This window comes from Odontesthes bonariensis, chromosome 10 (genome assembly GCF_027942865.1).
Source record: "Odontesthes bonariensis isolate fOdoBon6 chromosome 10, fOdoBon6.hap1, whole genome shotgun sequence".
In the NCBI taxonomy this organism is placed as follows: Eukaryota; Metazoa; Chordata; class Actinopteri; order Atheriniformes; family Atherinopsidae; genus Odontesthes; species Odontesthes bonariensis.
This window is the reverse complement of record NC_134515.1, coordinates 17640132-17656084: the sequence shown is the minus strand read 5'-3', so window position 1 is coordinate 17656084 and position 15953 is coordinate 17640132. Positions and strand designations below refer to the sequence as shown.

The 15953-nt window shown below is 45.0% G+C and overlaps 1 protein-coding gene across 4 annotated transcripts in view; it reads left to right on the top strand.

Moving 5' to 3' along the window:
* Positions 1-15953, top strand: part of rerea (arginine-glutamic acid dipeptide (RE) repeats a) — a 123503-nt gene that overhangs the window by 25064 nt on the left and 82486 nt on the right. For 2 of the 4 annotated variants that reach the window (XM_075476565.1, XM_075476561.1), the window contains exon 1: positions 7658-7734. The exons of 1 other annotated variant lie outside the window; for it this stretch is intronic. The gene's annotated coding sequence lies outside the window, so the exon portion shown is untranslated. Of the gene's footprint in view, positions 1-75; positions 143-7657; positions 7735-15953 lie in introns of those variants that run through there. One more of the 4 variants, XM_075476562.1, reaches the window with a different exon arrangement.

Sequence of the window (15953 nt, the reverse complement as noted above, 5' to 3'; positions counted from 1 at the left end):
ATCGTTCATGTGTCCCCCCCCCCCCCCCTGTCCTCTGTGTGTATGTTTTCCTCCCCTCCTGTTTTTCTCTTGCAGACCGTCGTTGTGTCAGTACTTGTTGAGAGGCAGTGTGGCATTGAGCTAGGAGGTAAATGAAGTCAAGGTTAGTGAACAATGGTTTGTGACACTCGACCGATGACTAAGGCAGCATTTTTCCTCTGCCCTAACTCTTCTACCTCACGCATGGGTCTTGATCCCGTTCTCGCTTTGTGTCTCTTGGTGTGATGTGTCTTCATCATCATCCTCACCTCTTGTTTTGCTGCTTCTTCTTTTCCTGTAGCGCAAACAACTTCCCCGCTGTATGAATCCTTCTGGAGGGAGCAGCTCATGCCCTTCAGTTGCTAACTCAAGCTAATTCATTCTTGGCTTTGTTTTTTTTTTCTTTAATCATTTGCTTTCTTCTTTTTAACATTACCTGTTTGTCCGTGTGTTTTTTCTTTCTTATTTACAGGTGCCTTTTTGCACTGTTGCACCATCAAAGCTCCAAAACTACTATTCTTTCAGACTGTAAGCTCAGTTTCCATTACCTTAAATTGAATGTGATTATTGTCTTGCCGTTTTGTGCCAGCTCTTGTGCCATTTTCAAGGCAGACTGCAGTATTTATCTGAATGTCCACAACAGCAATGGAGAATCCAGTCACGATACAGATGGGGCTGCAGTTCAAAGCTGGCTAGCAGGTTATTTAATGAGTTTGGTAATTGGCTTGCTGTGGCTTCCGCACATCTCTGCCCTCCTGCTGCTGATGTGAGCAGGAACAGAGAGAGATGCAGCCTCCACTCTTTCCCTTTCTCTGTTTTTTTTCTTTCTTTTTCTCCCCCTTCCTTTCCTCACTCAACCCATCTATCTTGCCATCCACCCATCCGTCTTCCATGAGTGGGATTGAGGAGCTAATGCTGCACCACTCCTCCTCCATCTATGCCTCACAGTTCATAAAGACAGTTACCATGCTATATTTCATATTTCCACTCTGCTCTGTGTTGAATATCAACAGCATTCCTCTATTTCTCACCCCCCTTCTCTCCCACTGGGTTGCTAACTCTACCACACACTCTCACCTCCTACTACACGCACACGCTCGCGCACACATTTTTATGTTCTGTACATCATTCAGAATTTGTATGTCCTGACAAGAAATTTGCCAAAGTTCCTATTCACCACTTCTGGGTTGTAATTCTCTGTGGCCACAGCAGGATTATGAGTGGCCACAGAGTCCAGATAATGAAGGAAAGGACTTAGTAGGCTGGTGAGCTTGCTATGTAGTCACAATCCATTATGCTGTGATTTCAGTTCAGAATTTCCTCAAGAAACCTATCAAAGGGACTGTTTTTGTTCTTGTCAATGCTGTGACGCATTAGCTGCATATCTCTTTAATTTACAAATGAACCTGTTGTGATAATAGATCGTCAAGTGAGTTGTCGCTTAAATAAGATTGATTTTGAGTCTGAATCGCTTACTGCTTTGTTTGTTTGCTTAGAGGAAGATTTAACGGGGATCAGTGCTGGCACAGCTAATCTAATACATATTGTGGCTAACAAATCAGCTTCCCAACTTTCTATCGATTCCCATGACTTCCTTTTCATTCCTCCCAGAAGTTATAAGTAAAAAACAGGCATGAATTGCCAAATTGTAGCCATCTCTTTCTGCAGGACCAATTCCAAGCTTTTCTTATCTACTCCCACAGTGGAAGAGTTGAATCTGACCGCTGTAGGGGTTGCAAGGCTAAAACACAGCTAAGTGGCTCCTCTTGACCTCAGCACTGATCCTCCAGACTGTCTGCTCCGACTGAGCACAGACTTTTAACCATTCGCTCCCATAAAAACAGTCTAATCTCATAAAACATCCTCAGCACTCTGAGTGTGTGCTGTCTCTTTGAATAAGGCATCCCTTTCTCACCGCACCCCGTGCTGACACACGCTGACCGTACATTTGCCTTTGAGATAACTTCTCTCTGCTATCATTCATGCTAAATGGGGAAAAAAAAGGAAAGAGGACAGTGAGGTGGAAGACTCCAAGAAATTAAAAAGTGGCTCGAAGGACTTGGGCATCGTGTTCCTCTGACCTATAATAGATGTGCTTGTTCTGGTTATCACCATCTATCTGTAAATTAGATGGGTGAATCTTCAGCTTTCACACTGAGAATAGAAGCCAGAGTAGAGGAATTGATTTCTGAATAAGCTGTGGTACTGGGGAGGAGAAAAGATGTCGCATTGTGTGCTGTGTTGAGCATACACATGTCACTGATTCTTTTGTATGGAGTTGATTATTATTATTATTTTTTTTTGGTTGTTGTTTGTTTTACACATGAATGAGCCTTGGTTCCCCCTCCCCCCTTCAGAACAAAGCTGCAGCCCTGCTCATTGTCCACAGGGTGGCAGCGAGTGGAGGTGAGACAGCCATGTGCCCTGTGTGAAATAGAGCAGTCACTGGCTATCTGAGTGCATTAGCTTGGAGACTGTAACCACACAATAATTACACACCCCAACTGCCACTCCGTCGCTTGCTTTCAGGACCACGGCCCTCATATGCTCAAATAGCGCCTGATCACTTTTAATCACAGTCACACTCCACTGAGAAGAGGATTTTCCCCGGCTAGTCCCAGAACTAAGCGTCAGACACATGCGCCGTTTGTTTATCCTGCCGTGTCTTTGTTCACAAAAGGACTTGCCCGAAATGTAAACTTCCTCTTTTACACCACAGTGCCCTGTCTCTCCTTGGCCCTCTTGAAAATACAGTCTCATTCCTCCGAGGCCGCTCTCAGTGCAGCCACGGCAGGCTGAACTGCTCTTTTATTCACATGAATGAGGCCCTGTTTTGCCTGGAGAATCAGACAGACACACAGTCCATGTGAGAGCTCGAAGAATGTCTGTGGAAAATCAGGGGCTTAGTGAAATGCTATCTGAGGTATTACACGTGTGCGTTTGTTTTGCGGCCGTTTTCACCTTCCATACGTGTGAGCTTAGAACCAAAAAGATTTTGTTTATGTTTTCATAAGCATTCCACGCCCTGCTTTGCTTTTATCCTGGATCCGCTCTTCATCCCAGTGAGCTGCGATCTAATGGAAACTGTGGAGCTCTCTGTGTGAATCAATTTGTAGCTTCGGCTTCTATTAACGGCGGCTTGTTTTTTTGCTTGTGTAAATGTATCTCAGTCTGCACATGAGCAGTCGGTGTTTGCTGTATTTTTAAAAAAGGAAAAAAAACGCTGTGCTTTCTCCCAGTAACATTTAATCAATTCATCTGCGAGGTGTTAGCTGCCTCCGTCTGGAGTAAGATTTACTTCCATTATTGTTTTTTCTTTTGTTGTTGTTGTTCTTGTAGATATGCTACACGTTTACCAAATGGCTAATGCAAGCAAGTTTCATTCTCATGAGTAGCCTGTGTAGTTTGGCAAAGAGTTTAAGCATATGTAGCCTACAAGTGTCTTGGTTTTCAGAGTGTTGCGAGGCTACCAAATGTGACTGTGAATAGCTATGTAAACAAGATAGCTATTTGAGGCTAGACCTTGCACTGATTGCCTAAAGTGAAATACCATTCCTTGGCTTCCATCACATTTTTACAACTTGTGTTAATGATAGCAAATAAAAGCTCGCTAGGTAGCTGCTCGGTTACTATCTACTTGGATTGTCTCCAAAGAATGGCTTTATTTCCATTTAGTTTTCTCATATCATTTTGATGAGGTGTTTGATAATAAAGAGAGATGCTCAACCCTCCGCTACCCTTTTCGTTTCCCTGTCAAGCTCTATTCTTTGCAGCAAAGCCAACAACCCCCCCTGAAAATCCTTGAATCCTGGTATCCACGAGTGTGAAGTTAACCATATTTTGTGGGGTCATTTCTTTGAGTTACTTTCTTGGGAGATTGAGGAGGATTGTTTTATTGCTTCCCCTCCTCCCAAACCCCCTTCAGGCAAAGACTCTGTTTTAATTAGTCGCGTTAGACCCTATTTTTCCCTCGGATTCCCGTAACTTGTAAAGTGCTCTCTTAAGAGTCCATGAAGGCGCAGTGAAGGGGCAGTGAATGATTTGGAGTCAGCTTTGCCTGCCAGTGGAGAAATGGGAGGGACTCTCGGCTCTTGTTCTCAGTATGAGGAACAGTAACTTCTAACAGCAGTCACACAGAGCCTTTGTTCTTTATGGATGTAGTACGTGTGACAAAGACAGGCGCTGCTTTAAAGCCCCATCTGGAATAGCACTGTTCCGATTTCTAATACAAGAAGAAAGGGCCCTTTAGGTAATACCTGTCTCAGAATGGTTCAAATATTCTCATAGATCAATCTTGCACGTCCGTTTTTCCTTCTTTTATTATGCTTTGGCAGCAGAGGAGCTGGCTTGTTACATTGTAGAGACTTAGTCATGTGTTAAAGTCGAGCTTCTGAAGTACACCCCCACCACCACCCACAACCTAACCCTCCTCTTGGTTTACAAGTCTGTTTTCTTCCCCCCAATCTCTTTTTCCTTCAACTTGTGTGCTCATCCCTGGTGAATGTATTAAATGAAGTTACTAGATATGAGTGCTTAAGAGGCCAAGGCCTCTGAGGCTTGCCAAGTCTCTCACAGGCTTGGCTCAGTCATCGTGTCACTTTTTTTCCCTGTTGTTTCAGCTACTGGCTGACTTATTTGTATTACTGAGCACTTATTCTGTTTCTCTCCTTCTCTCGCTCTCCGTTTGCTGCCTCTGAGTGGCTTGTGTTTTTTTTTCCCCCCGGCGTGAAGAAATCGGGCTAAAGCAAACAGTTTGTGTCAGCCACGGCTTTTGTTAAGTATTCATTTTTAATGAGCCCAAGTTTCTTCAGGATCCTGTAAAGCATAAATGGAGTAGTCAGACTGGGAGGGAGAAGGCGAGGGGCATGTTGGTCTTTGATTCTCTTTGCTCAGCAACACTTGTACTAATTATTCATTGATGTGCATGAATGAAACCGTTTTCGGTTTGACAGTTAATGTTTGATATATGATCCCTTGTTTTCCCGGTCCACGCCTTCTGGTTCTGTTTGGCTCTTCCAAGGAAAATTGTTAACAATTTTAAGGAGAATGTAATGTTTCTTGTTCCAGCAGTGCACAACCCTATTAGAGTTTATTTCCCCCTGAATTCAGAAACGGAGACGGAGTAACCAGTTTTATTTTGTCAGGGGGAAAAAAGGCTTTATAGCCACAGAAGAAAGGTGCTCGTGGGGAAAAGGTATTGTGATTGCCCGTTTGAATGCCGAACAAAATTGAATAGACACAGTCAGCTTCCCAGATACATGCTTAGGCCTGTAGAATGTGGAGTGCTTTGCTTGTAACTGCACCGGTTGTCTTCTTTCATTATCTGTTAATGGTGCCCAACTTGACAGAGCCATGTGATAAACAGAGGAGCTGTGAAATCCTGGAGGTGGAGTTCTCGTCTGCCTGATAATGGGATCTCATCTGCCAGGGAGGGGAGCCTGCCCCGCCAGCCAATCCAGCTTTGCTGTGCACAGCCCTCAGAGAGGATTCACTTGCACTCAACTCGCTCACTGCCGTCTTGGGCCAACTTAAGCCTCACGTTGTCCTGAAAATGTTGCTGTTTTGCTTCCGTCTTCTCAGAACACAAAAAAAACGGCTGTTTGGCTGTCTGGTAGAAACTGAGATTGACGTGCTTTTCCACCTCCTTATCAATCTTGGATCCTTTAAATGTTTGTGTAACTAAGGCGAGGGTGCAGACTCTGTGAGCGTGTGTAAATATCATAAACATTGACCTTGTGAAATGTATACATACTGTGATAAGGGAGGCTCTGTGGCTGCTGTGGTGTTAGGTTACTTGTGGGGGGGGGGGGGGGGCTTCTCAGGACAGTTGCCTCAGGAGCTGGAAGAGGTTTTTTACCAGCAGAATCCCCACAACCCCCACCACTACTGAAGCAAAGGCGACCAACGTGGTTTGTAGCACAATGAAGGGCCCCCTGCACACCACCCTCAACTCAATCTCTATTGATCCCTCCTGCCCGTGTCTCCTGCTGCCCCATGTTTGGCTTCTGTGCAAAAAAAAAAAGGACCTCAAATGCGCGGACTATTTGCTGTAGTTAATTGGATTCTGACGGCGAGCCAATATCACGTTTAAGATGATGAAAATGTGTCAACCTGCTCTTTGGGTGAAATGAAAACGATCCTATTAATTTATGACTATGAAGCAGTCCAATCTTTGTTTTCCGCTCTCTCCTCGTGTGTGGAGAGTCCACTGGCGGCGTTCAGACAAAGAATAAGCAAACTGTGTGTGAGGTGTTTCCTGACATGACTGACATGACGGGCACAAAACTGCAAAGCGCGAAAATGAGATATGGGGGGGGGGGGGGGGGGGGGGATTGATGTGACATGCGGGCTGTTAAAATCTGCCTCCCAAATATGGCTAATGGACTACTCACATCATCATCCCTACTTGTTCCTGCCTTCTTATGGGTGGGGTGACTAATTAATTCATTATCCAAAAAATGCAAACGAGCTCACCAAGGCTGAGCAGCATCCAGTCGCCTCCCTCTTGCGCGTGTCCCTGGAGGTGCACACACTAATGTTTCCAGATTTAATTCGGCGACCTGTACGTGAGAACGCCATTTTATGTGGTTATTTATATATTTATATTACCATTACAACGTGTGCGCAGAGTAAGTGTGGGCTATTAAGCCACTATTCACAGAGGTACGAGCTTTCTCGGCTCCCATTGTCTCGCGCTTGTGTTTTAGTCACATTCCCACGAGCGTTATCATTGATCGACTGATGATGGTCGGTCGGGCCACTTTGGCTGCCGTGGATCTCGCTTCCTCGTGCAGTTGCACGCACGCACACACACACACACACACACACACACAGTCGGTGTGCGCTGCGCTTCCCTGCGGGGCTGCCATCAATCACCAGCCCCATTGGCGTCCCCCAACCACCACCCCTTTGTCCCTGACGATTACTTGAGTCCAGTCCATGGTTTTTGTTTCGCTCGAGTTTTTATTTCGCTTTTTTTTTTTAGTGTGGTCGGCGTAATTCTCCTTCACTTGTGTCTGGATAAAGAAAGACTAGGTCAGCCATGTGGATGCGTCTGTTGAACAGCTGAAGAGAAGGAGGAGGAGGAGGAGGAGGAGGAGGGTGGGTGGGGGGGGGGTGGTTTACAGAGACGAAGGCAGCGATAGGGAGAGCGTGGAGTGTGTGTGCATAGGAAAGAGGGAGAGGAGAAGAGGGGGCGCGCGCACGCGTGCGCGTGTGTGTGTATGGTGCGGTGTGAGAGTGTGTGGAAAAAGGAAGCAGAGCCTGTTAACAGCGAACTCACTGGTTTCCTACCTCTCGAAACAAGCGCCGTGTTACTTTTCATGAGGACACTTATCATCGGCAGCAACAACACGGCCAAAGGAATCAGGAGCAGTTTCGGGGGAGACGCGCTAACGTTGCGGTGCCTTTTTATCGGGTTATTTCGGACGTGAGCAGTCTATCAGTAAAGTGAAACCGTCTTTTGTTGAAGCAAGTGCTCGCCCGAGCCCCTCCGTGCGGGCAGCGTTTTTTTTTCTTTTTAAACGTGGGGTGGGGGGGTGGGGGGGATAAAAAGTATTCGCTTCGTTTTGTCCCGGTTCTTGGATTTGGTCCAGCTGGCTTGCCCTTTTTTTTTTTTTTTTTTTTTTAAGGTTCGCTGGGTCACCTCGGACAAGGATCGTCTTTTCAACTTGTTTGCAGCAGTCTGTGGGACTCCAAGAATCACCAGACTGGCGGGTGAGTAGTTGAATAGGGGGAAAAAAAGAGAAAAAAAAAAGATTGCAGGATAGTTGTGGTTGGAGGAGGACGGGGGGGGGGGGGGTGTATGTATGGGTGATAAAAGAAACTGAATTCGGGCAATAGTGGTGACTAAAAGCCGGGTGACAGTTGCAGTTTCAGCTAGACGTGTCCTAATTTTGTTTATACCCGGAGGAGGAAGCGTGAGTGACCTGGAGTCAAATGTTTTGAGTGCTCTGGGGAGCTGAAAGTTGGCTGCATTGTTGTAAAACTTGGCTCTCTCTGGACTGTTGTGCACCCCGAAGCAACCTCTATGACCTGCCCAGCCCGCTACAGTCCTTCAGGAGCTAATGGTTTTAGAGTGAGAATAATGAAGTAAACGGGAGAGTTTACACGCCAGGCTGGCTGCCCAGGAAACGTACAGACGTGAAAGTTACTCGTGTCTGTGTTTAGGGGGGGGGTTCAAACGACCTTGAGTGGGGAAAATGAGTTGTTTTGACAAGAGAAATGCTAAAAAAGATCTTGATGAGTGGGGGATTTCCCCTGGTTTTTCAATGAAGGAATGAGTGTGTGATTTGCAGCATTACCCCTGCCATGAATTGATCATAGGACCTGAATAATGAAAAGTATTTATTTATTTATCTTTCTTTCTTCTTTAAAATTTGGATAGGAAAGCGTGGGTATGAGACCGGCTTTACCAGTTCCAAACTGTTGAAGAACCACCAAATTACTTTGACCCCCCCCCCCCTCCTTTCAGCACCCTAGAGGCTATGAACTCTGGCCTAAGCACATGCAGCTCTCAGTGTGTGTGTGTGTGTGTGTGTGTGTGGTGGGGGTCCTAGCCTGTTGTTGAAAAGAGCAAAGTGGGGTGGGGGCTTTCTGGTGGGATGTGTGTGTGTGTGTGTGTGTGTGTGTGTGTGTGTGTGTGTGTGTGTGTGTGTGTGTGTGTTTAGGGGCACCAGTTTAGGATTTAGGAGCAGACTACAGTTATTTGTCTGAAAGGCAGCTTATAGTGTTTTTGAGTTATTGTGAAAGAGGGAGGAGGGTGTGTTTACTTAAAACTGATCATAGCTATTCTTGATGTCACATGCTGAATCCACATGGTATGCAGCTCCATAAGCACAAAGAAAGCTTCCTCCCTGACAAAGATTCAAATTTAACAGGGGGGGGGGCCTTCAATCTCTGCCACATAAACACTCCTTTCTGAAATCCCGCTCTCCGGCTGCTGCATTTTTCCTCTCGGCGCGGTTACATGCACTGTTCAGTCGAGCCACGGTTACAGCTCGACTGTGATGTTTCACTGGACCGCCATCCTTGTCCGTGTTTACATGCTGGGGAAGGGAACTGAGCCAGAGACTGAAAAATGTGCTGTGATGCAACATTGTCGTAAGAAACCATTCAAAGGCATCGCTGTACATGCAAGTTCAGCTTGTAGGTTTGAATTGTGATTTATTTTTTTTTTTTTTGAAAAACCACTGAATGACAGCAGCTTTCTAGGGAATCCGGCTGCGTTAACATGCACTAAGGTTTTAGGTCCATTTGAGTCTGGTTGAGTGTATACGTGCAGAGTCATTTGATCTCTTCCGGATGTGTTCGTCCGGCCTTGAGAAGCTCAGTTTCGGTTGGAATGACATGTTTGCGTGTATTTTAAACATCTGGTCTTGGTTGGATGAACACGACAACTGTTTCTTTCTAGATCCATGTGAACATGCTCACTGGACTGTTACATGGATTCAGATGTTGCGTTGCTAATTGCCAGGAGCTAATCTACGCCGTTCCCGGCTTCCTGTGTCAGTTTTTGTCCTCTGCAGCTGAGAAGTGACCTCTAGTTTAACGATTCAGATGTGATTAATCCACTTGAGTGGGACGGCGGTGCTTTGGCTAATGTAACACTGCAAGCAGTGGAAGGATCTTGAGGTATTAGCTTAAACATATTAGAGTTCACACAGCTTTAAAAGTCATGTGGATGTGACTGTGTGACAACATATTGATAATAAGGTACACTTAGAGGGAGAAGTTAACACTAATGATCTTTCTTGTTGTCCCTGTGGCTCATAACTGCACTTTGAATCTAATTTTGGATGTGAATGGTAGTTAAGGGTTTGAGCTTCCTTTGAAGTGCATATCCCTTTCACTGAGGATTTTTAGTTGATATCACCTGTTCTTGTGCCACTAAATTGTAAAAAATACAGCATCCTAAACAAAACACTTTTGAACGATCAATTTTTTAGGTTGACGGGCAACAATCAGCGGTGTGACAGAAAGGACTTCAGCGCCAGCTTCATCTTGATTGAATATAATCACGATCTCATCCTACACTGTCACGTGGGAAAACTTGTATAGCTTGTCCCTCTGAACCTATTCTGAAATGGCATCCTCCTCACTTCCCCAGAGGTTAGAATATCCATTTAGTTTCACTACATGTGGACTGAATGGAAGAGGAAGTGGTTGGCCGTCTTAATTGAGTTGTATACAGGAGGCGGAGTTGTTTTGCACTATGGGGTTGTATGGCTAGAGTGGGCTGAGCGTTTCACTGTCAGATGAGGATACAGCAGCCTCATTCTAAATCATGTACGCACAGTCATTCTAATGTCGCTATCATTTCAATCGTCTCTTTTTGCAGCGCTTCCTTACAGTGTTTGTGGGAAATTAAAACTGAGGTGGAATTTGATCCGGGTCCACAGTCTGTGTTGTTGATTCATGTAAACCAGGGAAAGCATAGTAGCAGCGTGAGTCACCCCTGCTTCACAAACACTCGTCTCACCGCTGACAAGGTACAGAGAGCTGGTAAACATGCAGCTCACATACAGGCGTGCGCATGAGTGTCACCTCCGAGGAATCAGAGAGGTGATATCAGGATCAAAGAGGCTGTTTCTGGCCACACAAAGGGAGAGATGCTCCATAGTGGGAGGCTGTAACGGCTGTCTAGCAGCGCAGAGGCGGCTCAGTGTTTGACAGGGCATTGGAAAAACGTTATTTAATCTGCTCGCATGATGGCCCTCACTGGGGTTGCACCACGCTGCGTCTCTGCCCCCTCCTTTCCTCCCCGTGTCAGGATGATGGCAGGAGCTGGATGTTGGAATAACTCATAGAGGTTGTCTGTGTGGTTTATTTATTTATTTCCAAATGTTATGATGTAATGCATAAAGAATTGGAGAAAAGCAGGTCGTATTTAAAGCCGTGTTGGCAGACTTCTCATTTTCTCCCTAACGAGGGAGTCTGCTCGGGTCTCGAAATCGTTTCTATTTGAGTAATGGTCTAACTCATTTGTGTTCCACTGTAATTACAATGCCATGATCTACTTATTATTACAATAGGTTACACGAATGGAAACACATAATGTGTGACTGTACGGGTCTTTAGCATATAAACAAAGGCAGATTGTGTCCTCTGAATGTGTGAAGGCAAGAACTGCCTCGTCAAAAATGCAGGTGGAAAAATCTACAACTCTATAACTTCCATACCATTTTCTTTTTTTGGTAGTAACTCCATCCCACACACTGAAACTCACTCATGGTGCGAAGACGACTCTCGTCGGGTCTTTTGCGGGTTTTTACGTCTAAATGGTACAAGCTCGCTCTGCTCCTCATGACCTATTGTCCTCGCAGATAGTTCAGTGACTCATTTTGAATACATTAGCCACAGATTGACATAGTAACAATAGTAGCACTGTTAAGGAGGCAGTACCCTCTGGTGGGTGACTACAGAAATGGAGAGCGATGAAGGACTGGAGAGGTGCTCTGACTGTTCATAGAAAAAAATTCCAACCAGTGCGTTTGTGCGCAGAGGAAGGGGTTCATATCTTTAATTAACATAAACCTCAGGAGCAAGCGACGAGTGAGAAATTGGGATAATTGAAAATGGGCCCCATTTCCTCCCCCCTCTCTCTATGTCTGTACATCCTTAAAGCAGCTGAGCCCATCGGAGGGCGGTTTTCTCACATGTTAAGTGTTAGGGAGGTGGGGGTGGGGGGGACATCTGGCCCTGTTAATTCAGTGTATGGTCATAAAGTGGAATGGCGGTCCCCACAGGGCCTGCCTCCTCTGAACAACATCAGATGGAGCCCGTGTGTCCTCTGTACCTATTTGTCCTCCCTGTTGACTGTCTGCCCCTTTGACACCAGCGCTGACACATCTATAAGAATAACCTTGCAATCTTGCTATGAGGGTTAAACACTGCTGATGTGCGAGGGAGATAACGTGACGGTACATAAATCATCACACGCCTGAAAATTAAATCGCTACATGGCTGTGACGTGCGGTTTCAGTCACCAATCCTGACTCCTTTTATTTGCTTAGAAACGTATTGCGTGGAATTTTTTGGTGCTCCACCCAAACAGCCATCGTTGTTGAGATCACATGTTAAAAGAATCAGTTGCCGGTATTCAGGTATCGACCTTTTACACGCAGCTTCAATGGGACCAGCAATCAAACGACACCAGTGGGGAAGCATTCATGCGGCGCATACCAATCCTATTTTATCAAGTAAACATTTAATGTGTTTAAATGTACCACAGCTTTATTTATGCATCGAATCTGCTGTAAAGTGTGAATTATACATTAGCCAATGAATAATTCATCAGTGCCATTCCTTAATGATTACTTGCCAGGCAGCGAATGGTAATATTTGCTGATAAATTTGCCCATTGATCTTGCTTGTGTTTAACCAGGCTTGTGGAGATTATATGTGCTTCGTTTTGTGTTGACGGTTTTTCTACTACCCCCCCCCCCCCCCCCCCCTTTTTAATTTTTTTTTATTTTTATTTTTTAAAAGTGTAATCAAAAGCAGCTAATTATCTGGGTTTCTTTTGAAAAACGCCTTAGAACAATGAAACGTTAGCCTTACGGTGTCTGCTTGAAATGGTTACAGTCAGAGTTTCCTAAGTAGAGACGGTGCTCAGTGCGTTTAGCTCTTATTTTTTCTTCTTCCTCTATTTTTTTTTCTGCTCCATAACATTTGAGGTTGGTGTGTTGATATATTGTTCTCTTCGTGGCTGCTCTCGGAGTGAGTGAGTTTATCCTCGCTCCTCAACAGATCAAAGTCCAATTACATTTTCGTCTTTGTTTTCTCGCAGCCATTTCACGAGAGGCTATGCCTGTCCTCAGAATGAGTCTACACACCGTCTGTCAAGTTGGTAAAGTAGTCAATACTTGATAAAGGTCGTCTTTTGATACGGTGTCTTTATTGGCGCGGCTTTTTACAGCCACACCGAGCAACATTATCGACACATTATCCTTATAACGCTGTGACTCTGGCATTGCCTAAGCCTCCAAGCGCAGGCTGTAACTGCGGATATATTGCCTGTCCACACAATGCGAAAATATTGACTTAGTGTCACTCCCTCATTTGATTAGTTGTATGGGGGATTTTGCTTTTCATTTGTCACCCCGGAAACTTAAATGGGAAAACACAGCGACTACCTCATTCAGTCTTGAAATGAAGCGCTGGAGCATTGCAGGCACTCGCATCTGGAAAAACTCTCTAAGCCGGAATGAATGTCTTTATCAGTCAAAGTGTATCGGTGGTGCTTGTCAGTTCAGTTAGTATCCACATAAAGCCAACGTTTGACAGGTTTTCTAACTGCAGAATGTACAGCAGTGTGGGAGTGATGTAGTCCAACAATTCCACTTTGATTCTGCAGCTCAGCTGAGTGGGAATCTTCTTCTTCTTATTCTTCTTCTTCTTCTTCTTTTTTTGATGCGTATTTATAGTGCTGGCGAATTACTTCATTTAGTCTGTGAGAAGAGGAGCTTAAAGCAGACGGCTGTTCTGCGTAAGCCAGGTCGCAACAAGAGCACCTTACATTTAATCCAGCAGAATTCATCAGTGCCCTTGTTCTTCTTAAAAATAATGAGGTAGACAGGAGGAGCTGCCCCAGGCTGCGTGTAGGAAGATGATCTCTCTGAACCGGCAAATCATGCCTGTTTTTTTTTATGCTAAAAAGACAGGCAAATGACTATTCTTGATGTGTGTCAGTGCTTTAAGTTAACTAGAGTTAATTCACAGGACGATCTAATGAGCTGAGCTGAGGCAGCCAGTGAAAGGCTTGTGCGGTGGGGCGGGGGGCATGTAATTGTTTTTGCTGGCGGTGATTCTCTCTTGAAGGGATGACTGCACAATTCAGATATGTAAACACAAAGAAACTGAAAGGCAGTATGCTGATACTGAAATTTCTAAGCTCTCTCCACTTGCTCTTTGGATTCAGCGTGACTGTAATGGTTATTTCTCAAACCTGTTTCTGCTCAACTGTGCATTTCAGACATGTAAATCATGTTTTGAAAATGGAGATCTTGAGGGAATCATTAACTGTGACAGTGCACAGTAAAACAAAGAGAGAGCAAGGTGAAGACAACAGATGCTCGAATGCAACGGAAATTATCGATACGTTCATGGGAGAGACGGTGATACCGTTGCCCCGTCGGTCACCTGTTCTTAAGTAGCATTTGCTAAATAGATTTAATACTTATACATTTACCTGGGCTCTCGGTTGTTGTTGTTTTTTTACGCTCAAGTCTGGTTTAAATTGTGCTCACTGAATCAGAGTTTTTGCTTCCACAAGACTGCTTGTAATGTTTATCAGGCTGTAGCGGTAAAGTAGACTTCCACTTCTTCTATTTCATAAATAACAAAGCTGCTGAGCCCCTGTGCCAGTACAAGAGAAGGGTTGCCATGATAAAGTCTGATAAAGATCAACTTAAGACCCACCAGGAAGCAGCCCAGTTTGCAAACACACAGTTATTGGGGTTAGTGCTTGAGTCAGCGCTGGGGCAAGACCGGACATCTGTCTCCCGGTGATCTATAACACCCACAATCCCTCCCACAGACTGTCGGCTTTGGCTCTCAAGCAGCACACCGGTTGCTGTAGTACACCGAGCCACCCACAGCAGTGGCTTATCTCACAAGCATAACAAACAGCAGGCTAACAGAAAGGATGGAAAGCAATAGGACAGACAGCAACAGAGGACCTTAAGAGCCCTGTGCCATCATAACTCCACTTCAAAATACAGGCCTTTGTTCTGAGATTGTTGGAGAGGACATCACAGCGAGGTAGCAGCACATCTTTTCATCCTCAAACACACTCGCTCCCACTCAGTCAGTCGCTGTCAGTGAAGGAGATCCTCTGCCTGATAGGGCTTCAGAGAAAGGTGTTCCACTGGGACTGTTGTTCAGGGATTTTCTACAGTTCTGCTATGCACTGATTAAAGGAACACTTGTAGATAATCCTTTTAGAAATGGCTCTTTGTTGTGGCAGTGCTGGAGTGAGTTTGGGCTGTGAGAGGATGGGGGGCGAGGGGGAAAAAAAAAAAAAAGCCCCAGATTTGGATTTTTAAATGGTTATCACCTTGATATCTGCCACTCTGCTTGGATAAATATTTAATGACATGGTGGCAGAGATAGAGCTGTTACAGACTGCTGGTGAGAAATTGAGCTTCTATTTAGAGCCCATACTGTTCCATAAAGCCATGGCATTGGTAGACAGCCCAAGGTTATTAGTGTGGTAAGAGAGTAGTGTGTGTTTGTGGTGTGTCTGTGGGTTGCTAAAGAGTTCTCACTCCTTTCTTGCTGCAGTGATATGAAGGAGAGAAATGAACTCGGTCTGTTATTGAGCATTCGCTCATGAATCCTTGATGTATTATGGGTGCGTGTATGTGTGTGAGAATCTGCGCTGTCGTGGTAGCAGCTCTGCGCTTAATGCACAACAGCAATACTGTTGAGGCACACTTCACTTGAACAGGTATATGTTGCCTTTTACGACCTTAGCTTTGCTTTTTTTTTCTCTCTCCTCATGTCACAGGATCTCTGCCCTCTGGACGCTTGTTCGATGTCACTTACATCATGCAAAATTGATTCCTACGGCTAGAGTCGGTCCTGGCTGCAATGAAGCTATCACAGTGTAAAGACAGATTTCCCTCCATCGATTTCCCCCAACCTGATACTTTAAATCGCAAGTGAGGAGAACCTTTAAATTGATGACGGTGTTGCTGCTTGATTTCGGGTTTGGATAATTAAGTCAAGCCTATATTAGGGCTATGTTGCCGCTGAGCATATTTAAACACTCGTCTAGGCTCTGCTCGATTCATCCTGTTTACTCATTACATGATAGCTGTGGTGAAAACAATTACTTTCAGCTTTCGAGTACCTTGCTTCTGGTCACACTGCGGCTCTTTTTCATTTCACCGGTGCTCCCAAGGCCCAGAGGCTTCCAATCAGTCCAGCGA